Source organism: Scyliorhinus torazame, chromosome 5 (assembly GCF_047496885.1).
Source record: "Scyliorhinus torazame isolate Kashiwa2021f chromosome 5, sScyTor2.1, whole genome shotgun sequence".
NCBI lineage: Eukaryota > Metazoa > Chordata > Chondrichthyes > Carcharhiniformes > Scyliorhinidae > Scyliorhinus > Scyliorhinus torazame.
In genome coordinates this window covers 254,158,428-254,178,984 of record NC_092711.1, presented here as the reverse complement: position 1 = coordinate 254,178,984, position 20,557 = coordinate 254,158,428, and positions in this window count along the sequence as shown.

Here is a 20,557-nt window from a genome sequence, read left to right as displayed (position 1 = left end):
CAGATATGTGACAAGGTCAGCCGAATGATAACTGATGAAATCAGTGACTTGAAGCAGCTGCAGCAGTGGTAATAGGGCAATAAAGTTGGATTAAAACAGGGACAAGTCATTCACTGTGACACGTGCGATGGATGCAGCTTGTTGAATCGTATTGCTTTTATTTTTGGCCTGAAGTTATGCTTTGGGCACTTGGCTGGTCTGTGACTGAAAATCCCATGTCCAAGATCTGCCCAGTTTAACAACTTTGGTCTAAATCCCATTTTCTTTTCTTGTTTGCAGCACAATAAGAAGTGATAGATGCAGTTTAGTGTTGCAGCATTGTAGTACAGCATATCTACAGTACAAACACGACACAGATTTATCCAGAAAGGATAGCTTCTAAAAGGTATCACATAGAAAATATATACATATTTACTAACTACCAGCATCATTGAGCCAGAATCAGTTTGGCTAAGTTTTTATCATTCTTGCCTGTGGCTTAGGGGAATACATTCAAGCCACCTAACTGTTAATGTTTGCAATCTATTTTCTAGTTGCATTGTATGTACAGCTCAGAAACAGGCCATTCGGCCCACAAGGTTGATAACAGTGTGTGGTATTATAGGTATTACGGTACCTGATAGGCTAAAGCACCATTGGTGGAAACTGTATGCTTTCTATTGGCTAGAGTGTATAATAGCTCCGCCCTGATAGGCGAGGTATAAGAACACATGCCACCCCAGCAGCCCTCATTCTGTACCTGAGCTGCTAGGGGAAACATCTAGCTTATTAAGGCTGACCACACACTGCGCGAACAGAACTCTCGACTACTGCGATTGGCCTCAGTGACTCTGGATCAGTCTCGGCCTGGAACACTCTCAGCCGCTACGGTGACCGTTTTCATCAACGGGCATGAGACGTCCTGCCTATTCGACTCTGGGAGCACGGAGAGTTTCATACACCCCGACACGGTAAGGCGCTGTTCCCTTCTCAACCACCCTGTTAATCAAAAAATCTCACTGGCCTCCGGTTCCCACTCAGTGGAGATAAAGGGGTTTTGTGCAGCAAACCTCACAGTCCAGGGAAGGGAGTTCAAAAATTTCCGTCTCTACGTCGTTCCCCACCTCTGCGCGGCTACACCCCTGGTTTAGACTTCCAGTGTAACCTTCAAAGTCTGACCTTCCGATTCGGCGGCCCTATACCCCGCCTTACTGTCTGCGGCCTCGCGACCCTTGAGGTCGACCCGCCTTCCCTGTTTGCGAACCTCACCCCGGATTGCAAACCCGTCGCCACCAGGAGCAGACGCTACAGTGCCCAGGACCGGATCTTTATTAGGTCCGAAGTCCAAAGGCTACTGAGGGAAGGGGTCATTGTAACCAGTAACAGCCCTGGAGAGCTCAAGTAGTGGTGGTAAAGACCGGGGAGAAGCATAGGATGGTCATCGACTACAGTCAGACCATCAACAGGTTTACGCAGCTGGACGCGTACCCTCTCCCCCGCATATCCGACCTGGTAAACAGTATCGCGCATTGTAAGGTCGTCTCCACAGTGGGTCTCACGTCCGCCTACCATCAGCTCCCCATCCGTACTAGTGACTGCAAATACACTGCCTTCGAGGCAGACGGGCGGCTCTATCACTTCTTAAGGGTTCCCTTTGGTGTCACCAACGGGGTCTCGGTCTTCCACCGTGAGATGGACCGAATGGTTGACCGGTACGGTTTACGGGTAACATTCCCGTATCTCAATAATGTCACCATCTGCGGACACGACCAGCAGGACCACGACACCAACCTCCGAAAATTTCCCCAGACCGCTAAAATCCTTAACCGAACATACAATAAGGATAAATGCGTGTTTAGCACCGACCGTCGAGCCATTTTCAGCTACGTAGTGTGAAATGGAGTTATAGGCCCCGACCCTGAACGCATGCACCCCCTTATGGAGCTCCCCCTCCCTCACTGCTCCAAGGCCCTGAAACGCCGCTGAGGGTTTTTTAGCTACTACGCCCAGTGGGTCACCAACTATGCGGACAAGGCCCGTCCCCTGATCCAATCCACAACTTTTCCCCTGTCGATAGAGGCCCGCCAGGCCTTCAGCCGCATCAAAACAGACATTGCAAAGGCCACGATGCATGCCATCGACGAGTCCCTCCCCTTCCAGGTCGAGAGCGATGCGTCCGACGTAGCTCTGGCGGCCACCCTCAACCAAGCGGGCAGACCTGTGGCCTTCTTCTCCCGTACCCTCGATGCTTCCGAAATCCGCCATTCTTCAGTGCGACATTGGAGGCATTACCTGGCCGGCAGGAGATTCACTCTGCTCACTGACCAATGGTCGGTTGCTTTCATGTTCGATAATGCACAGCGGGGCAAGATAAAAAACAACAAGATCTTGCAGTGGAGGATCGAACTCTCCACCTACAACTACAAGATCTTGTATCGTCCCGGGAAGCTAAAGGAGCCTCCTGATGCCCTGTCCCGTGGCACATGTGCCACCGCACAAATGGACCGCCTCCGAGCCCTCCACGAGGACCTCTGCCACCCGTGGGTCACTCGCTTTTTCCATTTCGTCAAGACCCTCAACCTGCCCTACTCCATCGAGGAGGTCAGGACAGTCACCAGGTACTGCCAAATCTGCGCGGAGTGCAAACCGCACTTCTACAGGCCAGAGAAAGCGCACCTGATGAAGGCTTCCCATCCCTTTGAACGCCTCAGCATGGACTTCAAAGGCCCCCTCCCCTCCACCGACCGCAACATGTACTTCCTGAACGTGATTGACGAGTACTCCCAGTTCCCATTCGCCATCCCCTGCCCCGACATGACCGCCACCACCGTCATCAAGGCCCTCCATAGCATCTTTGCACAGTTCGGGTTCCTCGCTTACATACAAAGTGATGGGGGTCCTCCTTTATGAGCGACGAACTGCGTCAATTCCTGCTCAGCAAGGGCATCGCCTCGAGCAGGACAACCAGTTACAACCCCCGGGGTAACGGACAGGTAGAGAGGGAGAACGGAACGGTCCAGGAATCTCCCAGTCTCCTGCTGGCAAGAAGTCTTCCCGGATGCCCTCCACTCGATCCGGTCACTACCTTGCACGACCACCAATCAGACACCTCACGAACATCTCCTTGTCTTCCCTCTGGGACCTCGCTCCCGACCTGGCTGGCAGCACCCGGACCCATCCTGTTCCGAAAACACGTGCGGGCACACCAGTCGGACCCGTTGGTCGAGAGGGTCCATCTGCTCCATGCTAACCCCCAGTACGCCTACGTGGCGTACCCCGACGGCCGACAAGATACGGTCTCCCTACGGGACCTGGCGCCCGCCGGGACTCCACTCACATTACAGCCACCAGTCCCACCCTCCCTCCCACCGCAGCACCTTACAGCAGGATCGGTCCTTCCGCCGCCCCCGTCTAGGCCCCCCCCCACCCACCGACGCCCCCTGCAGGCGCTCCCTTCCCAGGTCAGCCGTTTTCCCCACCAGCGCCGTCTAGGGGTGATGAAGCTGCCATGGAGATTGAAGCCACGCTCCCGGAGTCACAGAAGCCCGAGCCTCCACCGGAGTCACCACTGAGGCTCCAACGATCACAGAGGACGACCAGGGCCCGCGATCGATTGATTGCTTCATTTTAACTGTAATCTGTAAATATAAACCATCAAATGTACATTGCTACCAGACTTGTAAATAGTGACTAAATACTGTACGGAGGTATTACGGTACCTCCATAACTAATTATACCATGTGGTTATGTTTTGTAGTTTCTGGCCACCACCCCGCCGGACTCTTTTTTTAACAAGGGGTGAATGTGGTATTATAGGTATTACGGTACCTGATAGGCTAAAGCACCTTTGGTGGAAACTGTATGCTTTCTATTGGCTAGGGTATATAATATTCACCGATTTGAAGACTAAGTGCTGATGCCGGCGTCGGAACAGTGGAGTTTTACACCAGAAAAAACGCGCAAAAGCTGCAGCGATCCTCCATCTGGTGGGGGGCTAGCAGCCACGCATCGTAAAGCCCTTGACTTTACCTGCGGATACGACCGGATAATTGCTGGGTCCATGAGCGCGCATGCGCACGGCGGCAGCCTTCGACGGCCGTGCCGTGCAACATGGCGCTGGCCTCGCATGGACCTGGCCAGCTAAAAACTGCCCCCCTTTGACCAGGCTCACCATCCATGGATCACCCCCCACCAGTGCCCCCAGCCCCCGCCAAAGCTCCCCCCCCCCCACCCTGACTGTGGCGGCGATGGGCTCAGTCCGCAGCCGACACGCGGGGTCACGAAAGAAAAACAGATAAGTGTTCCACGCTGTTGGGAACTCGGCCCATCGGGGGCGGAGCATCAGGGAGGGGCTCAGGTGACATCCTGAGGCCATCCCGACAGCATGTGCCATACTCTTCGAGTACGCTGTTTGCGAAGGGGCAGAACATCGCAAAAGCGGCGCCGCCCCTGATTTTGCCGCAAACTGGGATTCTCCGGCCGATCGCTGAACGTGATCTCGCCCCAGGTCTCTGCAATATTATGCTTTTCTATTAGTAATCCAGAGTCATGACCTAATAATCCAGAGACACAAGTTCAAATCCCACCATGGCAGCTGGAGAATTTAAATTCAATTAATAAAATAAATCAGAAATTAAAAGCTAGGATCAGTTTTTATTAAAATCTGGTTCACTAAAGTAACTTAGCGAACAAAATCTGCCATCCTTATCAGTACCTATAGATGACTGCAGGCACACAACACTGAGGTTGACTGTTTTTAAAAATATTTTTATGAAGGCATTTATATAAACTGCAAATATACAAACAAGAGCAAGAGCAAACAGGAACATCATAATAAATAACTAATCAATATCAAAAGCCCTCTGTCCTTCCTCTCTGTCGTGTTGGGTGTTCCGATATTCAAACGAACCAACACGGTTGTAGATGGTACAACTCTGTTTTATTATTCTGTATAATAACAACTGTTAACTTCTGGCTGTGGTTCGTACTTCACCAGTTATCCTGTGGACCCAGCCCTATCACTATCTTAGAGAGGCACTCAGCACATGGTCTATGTCTGAGTGGCACGCTGTGAGCTCTGTGCTCTGAGCTATCTCCTGGTGGAATGAGCAGGAATTGTGGTGTTCCCTGTTTTATAGTGCGTGTGCTCTCACTGGTGATTGGCTGTGATGTTGCGTGTGTGTTGATTGGTCCGTCGACCTGTCCATCAGTGTGTGTGTGTGATTGCACCATGATATGTTAATGTGGATATCATGACATCCCCCCTTTTCACAAGAATATGTGCCTACATGGTAATAAATATTGGTGTGTACTGAGTGCGGCTGAGTATGTGTGTGCAATATTTACAACATGTACATGAGGCTAAACTATATACATAGGAAGGTGTCAGGTGCAACATAGCAACGAGGTTGTACCACAAACAAAACAAGTGCAATCATCAAATATCGAAAGTGAACTCCTGGAACGACAAAAAGAGAAACACGTAAACATTGTTGCACAACAATTCAGTGAGTCCAATGTGCACACAGGCTCATAATTCAGTCTAGTAGATGGGCAACGAATTCGGGTTGACCGCCTCAAGGGTGGGTCAGGATCCACCAGCTGAGGAATGGGCCTGGGCACGGGCGATAGAGGAATAGGCAGAATGGCAGGAAGCTCCACAAAGTCGACATCAGGGACAACAGGAGGGCGTGGCACCGGTGCATGATCACGTAGCGAGCATGGAAGCAGCCGAAGGACCCGCCGATTACGCCGGCGAATGGAGCCATCAGGCATGCGGACCAGGAACGAGTGGGGAGCCACGTGGCGGAGAACCTCAGCAGTTGCCAACCAGCCACCCTCTGGTAGGTGTATGCGGACGTTGTCTCCAGGCGCCAGGGCAGGAAGATCAGTTGCCCAAGCGTCATGTGCCACCTTCTGCTGAGCACGCTGCTGTCGCATCCTTTGCAGTACTGGAGCATGGTCGGGTTTAGGAACATGAATGGACGGCCCAGTGGTCCTGAGGGCGCGACCCATCAACAGCTGGGCTGATGAGAGGCCTGTTGGCAGTGGGGCCGAGCGATAGGCCAGCAGGGCTAAACAGAAGTCAGATCCGGCATCAGCAGCCTTGCAGAGGAGCCGCTTCACTATATGGACGCCCTTTTCCGCCTTGCCATTTGACTGGGGATGTAGAGGGCTGGACGTCACGTGTGTGAAGCCATATGAAGCGGCAAAAGAAGACCATTCTTGGCTCGCAAAACAGGGCCCATTGTCCGACATGACGGTAAGCGGAATGCGATGGTGAGCGAAGGTACCTTTACATACTCTGATTACAGCTGATGATGTCAAGTCGTCTAGGCGTATGACCTCCGGATAATTGGAAAAATAGTCAATTATGATGACGTAGTCCCTGCTGAGCGCATGAAAAAGGTCCACACCCACCTTTGCCCAGGGGGACGTGACCAACTCATGGGGCTGAATCATAGAATCATAGAATTTACAGTGCAGAAGGAGGCCATTTGGCCCATCGAGTCTGCACCGGCTCTTGGAAAGAGCACCCTACCCAAGGTCAATACCTCCACCCTATCCCCATAACCCAGTAACCCCACCCAACACTAAGGGCAATTTTAGACACTAAGGGCAATTTATCATGGCCAATCCACCTAACCTGAACATCTTTGGACGTCTTTGGACGTCTCAGGGGGTTGCGCCGGCTGAAACCTTTGGCAGGTGGGGCAGTTGAGCACCATGTTGGCGATGACGTCGCTGATGCCCGGCCAGTACACAGCTTCTCGGGCCCTCCGCCTGCACTTTTCAACCCCGAGATGGCCTTTGTGCAATTGTTCGAGGACAAGCCTGTGCATGCTGTGTGGGATCACAATCCGGTCCAACTTTAGGAGGACACCATCAATGACGGCCAAGTCGTCCCGGGCATTGTAGAATTGTGGGCACTGCCCCTTGAGCCACCCTTCCGTCATGTGGCGCATCACACGTTGTAGAAGGGGGTCAGCCGCAGTCTCACGGCGAATATGGGCCAGACTTGCATCAGTAGCTGGCAGATTGGCCGATGTGAAGGCTACATGTACGTCGACCTGACAGGCGAACCCCCCCCGATTCGGGCGGTGTGCTCACTGCTCTGGACAGGGCATCCGCGATGATGAGATCCTTTCCCGGAGTGTAGACCAGTTGGAAGTCGTACCTCCGGAGCTTGAGCAGAATGTGCTGGAGGCGAGCGGTCATCTCATTGAGGTCCTTTTGAATGATGCCGACCAGGGGGCGATGGTTGGTTTCCACAGTAAACTGAGGAAGATCATACACGTAGTCGTGGAATTTATCTATGCCGGTTAACAAACCCAGGCACTCCTTCTCAATCTGCGCATAGCGCTGTTCTGTGGGGGCATGGCCCGCGAGGCATAGGCGACCGGGGCCCATGAAGCAGTGTCGTCCCATTGCAGGAGTACCGCACCAATGCCGGACTGGCTGGCATCAGTCGAGATCTTTGTATCTCGAGTAGTGTCGAAGAACGCCAATACCGGGGCGGTGGTGAGCTTGATCTTGAGCTCCTCCCATTCCTTCTGGTGTGTGGGCAGCCACTGGAACTCCGTAGTCTTCTTCATTAGGTGGCGAAGAGCCGTTGTGTGGGAGGCAAGGTTGGGAATAAACTTCCCCAGGAAGTTGACCATCCCGAGAAAGCGTAACACTGCCTTCTTGTCTGCCGGCTGCAGCATGGCTGCGATAGCTGCCACTTTGTCGGCATCCGGACGCACCCCTGACCGGGATATGTGGTCCCCCAGAAACTTTAGCTCAGTTTGGCCAAAAGAACACATGGCTCGGTTGAGGCGCAGGTCGTGCTCTCGTATCCGAGAAAAGACACGCTGGAGACGACTGATGTGCTCCTGTGGTGTGGTGGACCAGATGATGACGTCGTCAACATAGACGCGCACCCCTTCGATGCCCTCCATCATCTGTTCCATGATTCGATGAAATACCTCGGATGCCGAGATGATGCCAAATGGCATCCTATTGTAGCAGTATCTGCCAAAGGGAGTGTTGAAAGTGCACAGCTTCCTGCTGGACTGATCCAGCTGAATCTGCCAAAAACCCTTTGAGGCATCAAGCTTGGTAAAAATTTTAGCCCGGGCCATTTCGCTCGTGATCTCTTCCCGTTAGGGTATGGGGTAGTGTTCCCTCATTATGTTGTTGTTCAGGTCTTTCGGGTCAATGCAGATCCAGAGTTCGCCAGAGGTTTTTTTTACACACACCATGGAGCTGACCCATGGAGTAGGCTCCGTGACCCGGGAAAGCACTCCTTGGCCCTGGAGATCCTGCAGCTGCTGCTTGAGGCGGTCCTTGAATGGTGCTGGGACTCTACGAGGTGCGTGAATGACCGGGATGGCGTCCGGTTTGAGCCGTATTCTGTAAGTGTAGGGCAGTGTGCCTATGCCCTCGAATGCCTCCTGGTTGTGGGCGAGGAGCGATTGAAGCTGTGCCCTAAATTCTGCATCCGGGAAGTCTGATGTGCCTTCCGGAGACAGAGCATGGACCCGCTGCACGAGGTGGAGAACCTTGCATGCCTGTGCGCCTAGCAGGGAGTCCTTTGATGATCCGACTATTTCTTTTTTTTTAAATAATTTTTATTAAAGGTTTTCATAAAATATCAATAACAAAATGAGAAAGAAAAAAGAACCCAACAGGGTTAAGTACAAAACACAATTTAAAAAAGCAACCCCCCAAACCCCTCCCCCCCCCGTACCTAAATAATAAATTAACATTAACACCCCGACTTAAGACAACAGGTGTATACACCCCCTCAGACCCTTCCAGTGTAAATAACATAAACAAAAATAAAGTAAATCCCCCCCCCGCCCCCCCCCCCCAACCTCCCGAGCTGCTGCTGCCATTGACCAATGTCTATCGTTCTGCCAGGAAGTCTAAGAACGGTTGCCACCGCCGAAAGAACCCTTGTACCGACCCTCTCAAGGCGAATTTCACCCTCTCCAATTTAATGAACCCTGCCATATCGCTGATCCAGGATTCCACGCTTGGGGGCCTCGCATCTTTTCACTGAAGGAGAATCCTTCGCCGGGCTACCAGGGACGCAAAGGCCAGAATTCCGGCCTCTTTCACCTCCTGCACTCCCGGCTCCTCTGCCACCCCAAATATTGCGAGCCCCCAGCCGGGTTTGACCCTGGATCCTACCACCCTCGACACCGTCCTCGCTACGCCCTTCCAAAATTCCTCCAGCGCTGGGCATGCCCAGAACATATGGGTGTGATTTGCTGGGCTCCCTGAGTACCTAACACACCTGTCCTCACCCCCAAAGAACCTGCTCATCCTTGTCCCGGTCATGTGTGCCCTGTGCAGCACCTTAAACTGTATGAGGCTGAGCCTCGCGCACGAAGAGGAAGAGTTCACCCTCCCTAGGGCATCTGCCCACGTCCCCTCTTCGATCTCCTCTCCCAACTCCTCCTCCCACTTACCTTTCAACTCCACCACCGAGGCCTCCTCCTCCTCCTGCATCAATGGTAAGTTTCCGAGATCTTCCCCACTCCCACCCACCCTCCCCCCGAGAGCACCCTGTCCTGTACTGTGTGTGGCAGTAGCCGTGGGAATTCCACCACCTGCCGTCTGGCAAACGCCCTTACCTGTAAGTACCTGAAGGTGTTCCCGGGGGGAGCCCATACTTCTCCTCCAGCTCACCCAAGCTCGCGAACTTCCCGTCCACAAACAGGTCCCCCAACTTTCGTATCCCTGCTCTGTGGCACCCCGAGAACTCTCCACCTGTTCTTCCTGGGGCGAACCGGTGGTTCCCCCGTAATGGGGTCCACGCCGAGGCCCTAACCTCCTCCCTATGCCGCCTCCACTGCCCCCAAATTTTGAGGGCTCGTGGTATACCTCCTTGGAGGGAGTGGCAGCGGCGCCGTTGCCAGCGCCCCCAGACTCGTACCCACACAGGACGCCGTCTCCAGCCTCTTCCATGCAGCCCCCTCCCCCTCCATCACCCACTTGCGCACCATTGTCGCATTGGCGGCCCAGTAGTACCCACAGAGGTTGGGCAGCGCCAGCCCCCCCCTATCTCTACTCCGCTCCAGGAACATCCTTCTCACCCTCGGAGTCTTTCGCGCCCATACAAACCCCATTATACTCCTGTTAACCCGCCTGAAAAAAGCCTTCGGGATAAACACGGGGAGGCACTGGAACAGGAACAAAAACCTTGGGAGCACCGTCATTTTGATTGACTGCACCCTACCCGCCAGGGACAGCGGCAATGCGTCCCACCTCTTGAACTCCTCCATTTGCTCCACCAGCCTTGTAAAGTTAAGCCTATGCAGGGCCCCCCAGCTCCTGGCCACCTGGACCCCCAAATACCTGAAGCTCCTCGCCGCCCTTTTTAGTGGTAGCTTGCCAATCCCCCTCTCCTGGTCCACTAGCTGAACAACGAACAGCTCGCTCTTCCCCATATTGAGCTTGTACCCCGAAAAGTCCCCGAATTCCCTAAGGATCCTCATTACCTCTGGCATTCCTCCCACCGGGTCCGCCACATACAGCAGCAGGTCGTCCGCATAAAGCGACACCCTATGCTCCTCCCCACCCCGCACCAACCCCCTCCAGTTCCTCGACTCTCTCAGTGCCATAGCCAGGGGTTCAATCGCCAGTGCGAAGAGCAGGGGGGACAGGGGACACCCCTGTCTCGTCCCTCGGTGCAACTGAAAGTACTCGGACCTCCTCCTATTTGTGGCCACACTCGCCATCGGGACCTCGTACAACAGCCTAACCCACCTGACAAACCCCTCCCCAAACCCGAACCTCTTCAGCATCTCCCACAGGTACCCCCACTCTACCCTATCGAAGGCTTTCTCAGCGTCCATCGCCACCACTATCTCCGCCTCCCCCTCCCTCGCCGGCATCATGATAACGTTCAAAAGCCTCCGCACATTCACGTTCAACTGTCTCCCCTTCACAAACCCCGTCTGGTCTTCATGGATGATCTGCGGCACACAATCCTCAATCCTCGTGGCTAAGACCTTCGCCAGCACCTTGGCATCTAAATTTAGCAAGGAAATCGGTCTGTAAGACCCACATTGCAGGGGATCCTTGTCCCGCTTCAGGATCAAGGAGATCAGTGCCCGGGACATCGTCGGGGGTAAAGCCCCCCCCTCCCTTGCCTCATTGAAGGTCCTAACTAACAGCGGGCCCAACAGGTCCATATATTTCTTATAGAACTCGACCGGGAAACCGTCTGGCCCGGGTGCCTTCCCCGCCTGCATGCTTCCTATCCCTTTGATCAGCTCCTCCAGCCCAATCGGGGCCCCCAATCCCGCCAACAGTCCCTCTTCCACCTTTGGAAACCTCAATTGGTCCAGGAAACGGCCCATCCCTCCCTCCTCCCATGGGGGCTCGGATCAGTACAATTCCTCGTAGAAGTCCCTGAAGATCCCATTGATGCCAACCCCACTCCGCACCACGCTCCCTCCCCTGTCCTTAACTCCCCCGATCTCCCTAGCTGCGTCCCGCTTCCGAAGCTGATGCGCCAGCATCCGGCTTGCCTTTTCCCCATACTCGTAGACCGCCCCCTGGGCCTTCCTCCACTGCACCTCCGCCTTCCTGGTGGTCACCAGGTCGAATTCGGCCTGGAGGCTGCGCCTCTTCCTCAACAATCCTTCCTCAGGTTCTTCCGCATACCTCCTGTCTACCTTCACCATCTCCCCCACCAGCCTCTCCCTCTCCCCCCGCTCCCTCCGCTCCTTGTGGGCCCTGATGGAGATCAGCTCTCCCCTCACCACCGCCTTCAGGGCCTCCCATACCATCCCCACTCGGACCTCCCCGTTGTCGTTGGTCTCCAAGTACCTCTCTATACTTCCTCGGACCCGCTCGCTCACCTCCTCGTCCGCCAACAGCCCCACCTCCAAGCGCCACAGTGGGCGCTGGTCCCTCTCCTCCCCCATCTCCAAGTCCACCCAATGCGGGGCGTGGTCCGAAATGGCTATTGCCGAATACTCGGTATCCTCTACTCTCGCTATCAGCGCCCTACTCAAAATGAAAAAGTCGATTCGAGAATAAGCCTTATGGACATGTGAGAAGAATGAAAATTCCCTAGCCCCCGGCCTTGCAAATCTCCAAGGGTCCACCCCTCCCATTTGGTCCATGAATCCCCTCAACACTCTAGCCGCCGCCGGCTTCCTACCCGTCCTAGACCTGGAGCGATCCAGTGCAGGATCCAACACCGTTAAAGTCTGCCCCCATTATCAGGCCCCCCACTTCCAAGTCTGGGATCCGACCCAACATACGCCGCATAAAACCCGCATCGTCCCAGTTCGGAGCATACACATTGACCAGTACCACCCTCTCTCCCTGCAACTTACCATTATGTACCTACCGCCATTATCTGCCACAATGCTTGACGCCTCGAATAACACCTTCTTTCCCACCAAGATCGCCACCCCTCGATTTTTGGCGTCTAGCCCCGAGTGAAACACCTGACCTACCCACCCTTTCCTCAGTCTTACCTGGTCTGCCACCTGGAGCATAACCACATCCGCCTTGAGCCCCTTCAGGTGCGCGAACACGCGGGCCCGCTTAACCGGCCCATTCAGTCCCCTTACATTCCAGGTTATCAGCCGGATCAGGGGGCTACCAGCCCCCCTCCCCCGCCAACTAGCCATGATCCCTCCTCGGCCAGCCACGCGCCCGCACCCCACACCTGGCCCGTTCCCCACAGCGGCATGCCCCCGTCTCGACCCACCCCACTCGCTCCAACTCCTCCTTGATATTAGCAGCAGCAACTCGATCCCCCCCCCACCCCCACCCCGGGCTAGGACCCATCCTAGCTGGTTTACTCCCCCCATTGCACTTCCGCAAGTCAGCTGACTCCTGCTGACCCCGGCCACTCCCACCTCCCCTTCGACTCCTCCCATTGTGTGGCACTCCCTCCACTCCCGCTCCCCATTCGCAGGCTCTCCCCCTCCGTTCTAAGCGCGGGAAACAATCCTCGCTTCCCCGCCCCGGTCCCCCCCCCCCCCCCCCCCCAGTCTTCGGCGCGGGAAAAAATCCTGCGCTCTCCACCTACCAGGCCCCGCCACCAACCAAAACAGTGCCCAACCCACCCCATCCACCCTCCCCAACCCGAAAGAGAAAAACACAGAGAAAAAGAAAGCCAAAACAATGCAGAGGCCCCCCCCCCGAACCAAAAATAGGCATAACATATCCACCACAGTCCCCCAATCGCCCATCCCGACCCTCAGTCTGTGTCCAGCTTCTCGGCCTGAATAAAGGCCCACGCCTCCTCCGGAGACTCAAAATAATGGTGCCGGTCCTTGTAGGTAACCCACAGTCGCGCCGGCTGCAACATGCCAAACTTCACCCCCATCCTGTGCAGCACCGCCTTCGCTCGATTGTACCCGGCCCTCCTCTTCGCCACCTCCGCACTCCAGTCCTGATATATCCGAACCTCCGCATTCTCCCACCTGCTGCTCCTCACCTTCTTGGCCCACCTGAGCACACACTCCCGATCGACGAACCAATGGAACCGCACCAGCACCGCCCGCGGAGCCTCGTTAGCCTTGGGCCTCCTCGCCAACACTCTATGGGCCCCTTCCAGCTCCAGGGGCCCCTGGAAGGACCCCGCTCCCATCAGCGAGTTTAACATGGTGACCACATAGGCCCTCACGTCCGGCCCCTCCAGCCCCTCTGGGAGGCCCAGAATCCGCAGATTCTTCCGCCTCGAACGATTCTCCATCTCCTCGAACCGCTCCTGCCATTTCTTGTGGAACGCCTCGTGCGCCTCCACCTTTACCGCCAGGACTAAGATCTTGTCCTCATTGTCAGAGATCTTTTGTTGTGCCTCTCGGATACCCACCCCCTGGGCCGTCTGTGTCTCCATCAGCTTATCAATAGAAGCCTTCATCGGCTCTAGCAGGTCCGTTTTAATCTCTCTGAGGCAGCGTTGGATACCCTCCTGTTGCTCCTCCGCCCACTGCCTCCACGCTGCCTGGTCTCCGCCCGCCGCCATTTTGTCCTTCTTCCCTCCCTTCTTCTGGTCCACCACCACCTTTTTTGTCACCCCGCTCCTAGTTAAAGCCGTATACTGACTCCTTCCCACACCGGGAAACGTCGAAAAAGTGCCCTTGGGGGCCAGAAAAGAGCCCAAAAGTCCGTTTTTGCGGGAGCCGCCGAATGTGCGACTTAGCTCCGCATAGCCGCAACCGGAAGTCTCGAGAGGGAATCCTTTTGGCAGTGTTCGCTTCACCAATCTACCCCAAAATGTCTGTGGAAACTCCTGAAAAAGGTCTAAGTGTCCATTCCAGACGGGAGCTGCCGAATGCGCGACCTACTCCTCCATGGCCGCCACCGGAAGCCTCGCCCCCGCTTCTTCAGTGGCCTTGGTGAGATCTTTTCACAGTTGTTCCCTCTGCTGTTAGAATTCAACTTTGATAAAGGCCCTCAGGTCAGTTTGCAGCTTTAAGCTTGCACTCCCCCCGCCTGCATGCTGGAAGAGGCCCTGTTTATCTTGTTGCAGCCAAATCTTTTACTGTTTCTGCCGGGTCTGGTAGCCAAAAGACATAACATTCCTGGGGGACACTGTCAGGGGAATGTTGCCGTCTTCCTGCCACACCGGGAAATGTCAAACAAATGCCGTGGGGGCCCTGTAAAAGAGCCCAAAAGTCCGTTCCAAGCGGGAGCTACCGAATATGTGACCTAGCTCTGCATAGCCGCACCCGGAAGTCCGATGATCCGACTATTTCGAATGACAGTGTGGCCGTGTATGTGTTGTGTGTCACCTGGAGCTGGCAGGATCCAATGGCCGGGATAACGTTTCCATTGTCGACCATCTTGCAACGGGATGGCTGAATTGGCGGTCTGACCTTCATGGCGTAGAAGGCTGACCATGCTATGAGGTTGGGGCAGGCGCCAGTGTCCAGACAGAATGTTATCGGTGATCGGTTGACCGTTAGGGTGGCACACCATTCATCACCCGGATTGACAGTGTTCACTTGCAACGGCTGGTGGGTCCTGCCTGGAGACATCCGGTTCCTATCAATGACCGCAACACGGAATGCGTCCCGGTCGTCTGTCTCACTGGTCTGGATATCGTCAGGGCACGACTCGTAGTAAGGAGGCTGAATGGTCCGCACGTCCCTGCGAGGTTGTCGGAATTGGGGAGCATTGGCAGGTTGAGCTGCTCGACAGCAGGCAGCGTAGTGGCCCATCCTGCCACAGCGGAGGCATTGTCGTTTTTTTGCTGGACATTGCCGCTTTAAATGTGCGGCTCCGCAGTTGCCGCACGTCATGACGTCATGGCGTTCGTTGCGCCACCGCGCATGCCAGTTCGGTCTTGCATCAAGCGCGCCTGCGCATCACGTCCCTCTGCGTCAACGTCTTTTTTGGCGCGCACAAACGCGGGAGGCCGCGGAAAGCGCGCAAAATGGCCGCCCTCGTCCGGGCCGCGGGCCGGGAGGAACGCGATCGCCTGGACCCGCTCGGCCTCGTAGGATGCCTGCCTTGCCGATCCGGCCGCGTAGGACGCCTGCCTTGCCGATCCGGCTGCGTAGGATCCCTGCCGCGCCGATTCGGCCACTTGAAATTGGGAATAGCGGCTGGTCGCATTTTCATGAAGGACACAGGCTTCGATTGTGGAGGCTAGGGTGAGGCCTTTAATTTTGAGGAGCTGCTGGCGTAGGGTGCCCGAGGTGACCCCAAAAACAATCTCGTCCGGAATCATTGAATCGGAGGTGGTGTCGTAACTGCAGGACTGCGCGAGGATACGGAGATGTGTAAGGAAAGATTGAAAGGGCTCATCCTTACCCTGCAGGCGCTGCTGGAAGAGATACCTCTCGAAACTCTCATATACCTCGATGCTGAAGTGTTGCTCGAGTTTGAGAAGGACCGTCTTGTACTTGGTCTTGTCCTCACCTTCCGCGAACACCAGAGAGTTGTAGCCATGGATGGCGTGTTGCCCTGCCGTGGAGAGGAGGAGGGCGATTTTCCTGGTGTCCGAAGCGTTCTCCCTTTCGTTGCTTCCAGGAAGAGCTGGAAGCGCTGTTTAAACAGCTTCCAATTGACGACGAGGTTTCCAGCGATTTGGAGTGGCTGCAGCGTGCTGACAGTGTCCATGGCGCAGGATGGCAGATTCCTGAGGATTCGTAAGTAGGTCTCACAGTTACCGGGTTCCAATCCTGGTACTATGTTGTGTTGGGTGCTCTGCTACACAGACGAACCAACACGGTTGTGGATGGTACAACTCAGTTTTTTTACTAACATATATTTACAATGGTAAACTGGTTATTGTGGTTTGATCATAACCCTTGAATCTGTGGACCTATTCCTATTACTATCTTGGAGTTGCACTCAGCACATGGTGGATGTCTGAGTGGCTTGTTGTGAGCTCTGTGCCCTGAGCTGTCTCCTGCTGGAATGCGCGGAAAGTGTCGTGTTCCCCGTTTTATAGTGTGTATGCTCTTGCCTGTGATTGGCTGTGGTGTTGTGTGTGTATTGATTGGACCGTTGATCTGTCCATCAGTATGTATGTGTGTTTGCTCCATGATGTTTACCTGAATATCATGACCGATAGTGCATCAATTTATTACACAGATATTTTTCAGAGATGGACCTCCGCATCAAGCCGGATCGCCTGCAGCTGCATCCTCAAGCAGACAACACCAAAAAGGACTTCCAACATTGGCTAGCTTGCTTTGAAGCATACATTGGGTCTGCGCCAGACCCAATCTCAGAAGCACAGAAGCTCCAGATTCTGAACACGCGGCTGAGCTCCAACGTTTTTCCTTTCGTCCAGGACACGCCTACTTACGCAGAGGCCATGGCGCTACTGAAGGAGAATTACGCTCAGCAGACCAACAAGATCTACGCCAGGCACCTCCTATCCATGCGGCACCAACTTCCCGGTGAGTCTGTGGAAGATTTCTGGCGTGCCCTGCTCGCCCTGGTGAGAGACTGTGACTGCCAGGCCGTTTCGGCCACTGAACATTCGAACCTGCTAATGAGAGACACGTTCGTTACGGGCATAGGGTCTGACTACATCCACCAGCACCTCTTAGAAGGGGTCACGCGTGAGCTCGCGGTGACCAAGAAACTAGCGCTCTCGCTCACGGTTGCTTCACACAACGTACAGGCTTATGCCCCCGACGGCACGGCCCACCCCTCCTGTGCATCGTGGACCCCGCCAGCGGCCACCCCATCAGCGACCGCCCTCAGCCAACCCCACGCCTGCGCCGCACGGCAGCCAACCAACCCCGGGGGACCGAAGTGCGACATCTGCTGACAAACAAAACACCCCCGGCAGCGCTGCCCGGTGCGGAGTGCGCTCTGCAAGGCCTGTGGCAAGAAGGGACATTTCGCTGCAGTGTGCCAGGTCCGCTCAATCGCCGCTACTGTGGCGGCACCCCCCACGTGCGGCCAGTGGGCGCCGCCATCTTCCTCTCCTCAGACCACGTGCGGCCCATGGGTGCCGCCATCTTGCTCCACTGACAACACTTGCGGCCCGTGGGCGCCGCCATCTTGCTTGCCTCAGAACCAACGGGCACTGCCATCTTGCCTGCCCCAGGACACGTGCGGCCCGTGGGCACCGCCATCGTACCCACCTCAGGACCCGTGCCCTTCGGGCACCTCATTGGGCCGCTCATCACCTGCAACCGCCGACGACCAGCCGCGTCTCGCCTTGGTCACGATCGACCAGTCTCGACCGCACAATCTCGCGACCGCTTCGACAAAGGTGAAGATCAACGGGCACGAGATATCCTGCCTTCTGGACTCTGGGAGCGCTGAGAGCTTCATCCACCCTGATACGGTAAGGTGCTGCTCCCTCGCGGTACACCCCGCTAACCACCGAATCTCCCAGGCCTCCGGATCCCACTCCGTGAAGATCCGGGGGTACTGCATCACCAACCTCACCGTCCAGGGCATAGTGTTCAGCGGCTTCCGGCTTTACGGCCTCTGCAACCTCTGCGCTGCCTTACTACTTGGCCTGGACTTCCAGTGCAACCTCCAGAGCCTAACCCTGAAATTTGGCAGGCCCCTACCACCCCTTACTGTTTGCGGCCTCGCGACCCTTAAGGTCGACCCGCCTTCCCTGTTTGCAAACCTCACCCTGGATTGCAAACCTGTCGCTACCAGGAGCAGACGGTATAGCGCCCAGGACTGGACCTTCATCAGGTCTGTGGTCCAGCGGCTGCTGCAGGAAGGTACCATTGAGGCCAGCAACAGCCCCTGGAGAGCCCAAGTGGTAGTTGTCATAATATACACCAGTATATCATGGTGCAGACACACACTGATGGGCACACAGTGGGACTAATCAACAGACACAACACAGCAGCCAATCACCAGTGAGAGCACACGCACTATAAAGACAGGGGGCATCAGAGTTCCCGCTCATTCGAGTTGCAGCTAGCTAGGAGGACAGAGCTCACAGCCTGTAACACAGACATTCACCATGTGCTGAGTGCATCGACTGGTTAGGACAAGGCAAGGATCTTTAGTTAAAGCTAGTATCGCATTCACCCACAGTCTGAGTATGTTTAAACAGTTAATGATTCAAAAAAATAGTTTTGCACTATTTCAAGTGTTGGTGACCTGTGTGTGATCCAGAACATCCAACACATCGGTAGTGGTGAAAACCGGAGAGAAAAACAGGATGGTCGTTGACTACAGTCAGACCATCAATCGGTACACGCAGCTCGACGCGTACCCCCTCCCACGCATATCTGATATGGTCAATCAGATTGCACAGTACCAGGTCTTCTCAACAGTGTACCTGAAATCTGCCTACCACCAGCTCCCCATCCGTAAGGTGGACCGCCCATACACTGCATTTGAAGCAGACGGCCACCTTTACCATTTCCTTAGGGTTCCCTTCGGCATCACCAATGGGGTCTCGGTCTTCCAACGGGAGATGGACCGAGTGGCTGCGGCCCACTTTCCCGCACCTGGACAACATCACCATCTACGGTCACGACCAGCAGGACCACAACGCTAACCTTTCCAAATTTCTCCACACCGCCACAATCCTCAACCTAATTTACAACAAGGAGAAGTGCGTGTTCAGCACAAACCGATTAGCCGTCCTCGGCTATGTGATTCAGAACAGAGTTCTGGGGCCCGACCCCGATCGCATGCGCCCCATCATGGAACTTCCCCTCCCCCACTGCACCAAGGCCCTCAAACGTTGCCTGGGGTTCTTTTCGTATTACGCCCAGTGGGTCCCAAACTATGCGGACAAGGCCTGCCCACCCATTCAATCCACCGCTTTTTCACTGACGGCCGAGGCTCACCAGGCCTTCAACCGTATCAAAGCCGACATCGCCAAGGCCGCAATGCACGCGGTCGACGAGACGCTCCCCTTCCAAGTTGAGGGCGATGCACAGACGTCACTCTGGCCGCCACCCTCAACCAGGAGTGTAAACCGCACTTCTACCGGCCAGACCGCACGCGCCTGATGAAGGCCTCCCGCCTCTTTGAACGCATCAGCGTGGACTTCAAAGGGCCCCTCCCCTCCACCGACCGCAACACGTACTTTCTTAATGTGGGTCGACGAGTATTCCCGATTCCCCTTCGCCGTTCCAAGCCCCAATACGATGGCTGCCACCATCATCAAAGCCCTCAACACCATCTTCGCCCTGTTCGGTTTCCCCACCTACGTCCACAGCGACCGGGGATCCTCATTTATGAGCGAGGAGCTGTGCCGGTACCTGCTCAACAGGGGCATTGCCTCGAGCAGGACGACCAGCTACAACCCCAGGGGAAACGGGCAGGTGGAGCGGGAGAATGGGACGGTCTGGAGGGCCATCCAGCTGGCCCTACGGTCCAGACATCTCCCGGCCTCCCGCTGGCAGGCGGTCCTCCCCGACGCACTTCACTCCATTTGGTCGCGCCTGTGCACTGCGACCAACGAAAGCCCCCATGAACGTCTCTTTGCCTTTCCCAGGAAGTCCACCTCCGGGGTTTCGCTCCCAACATGGCTGGCAGCTCCAGGACCCGTTCTCCTCCGCAAGCACGTGCGGCTCCACAAGGCGGACCCGTTGGTTGAGAGGGTACAGCTACTCCATGCGAACCCGCAGTACGCCTGCATAGCGTACCCCGACGGCCGCCAAGACACAGTCTCCCTCAGATATCTGGCACCAGCTGGGTCCCCCGTCCCCCCCTGCCCTGGCGCCACCCTCCCCTCCCCCGGCGCACCCCACCGCAGCCCCCACTCCAGGACAATCCGTACTCCCCTTGCTCCCACCCGGGGATGAAGAGGATTTCGACACGCTCTCGGAGTCACCGAAGACCAAGCCAACGCCTGAGTCGCCACCAGCACTGCGGCACTCTCAACGACAGATCAAGACACCCGATCATCTAAATATGTAACTTTCTCTGTAATTTTAAAACCAATCTGTATGTATATAGTTTTCCACCACCCCCGCTGGACTCATTTTTAACAGGGGGTGAATGTGGTAGTCACCACGGTTGTATTATATTGTATATATGGGTATTACGGTAAGGCCCCTGTACTACAGGTACGGGGGTAGATCCCTGCCTGCTGGCTCCGCCCAGGAGGTGGAGCATAAATGTGTGTGCTCTCTGAACAGCAGCCATTTCGTAAGCTGCT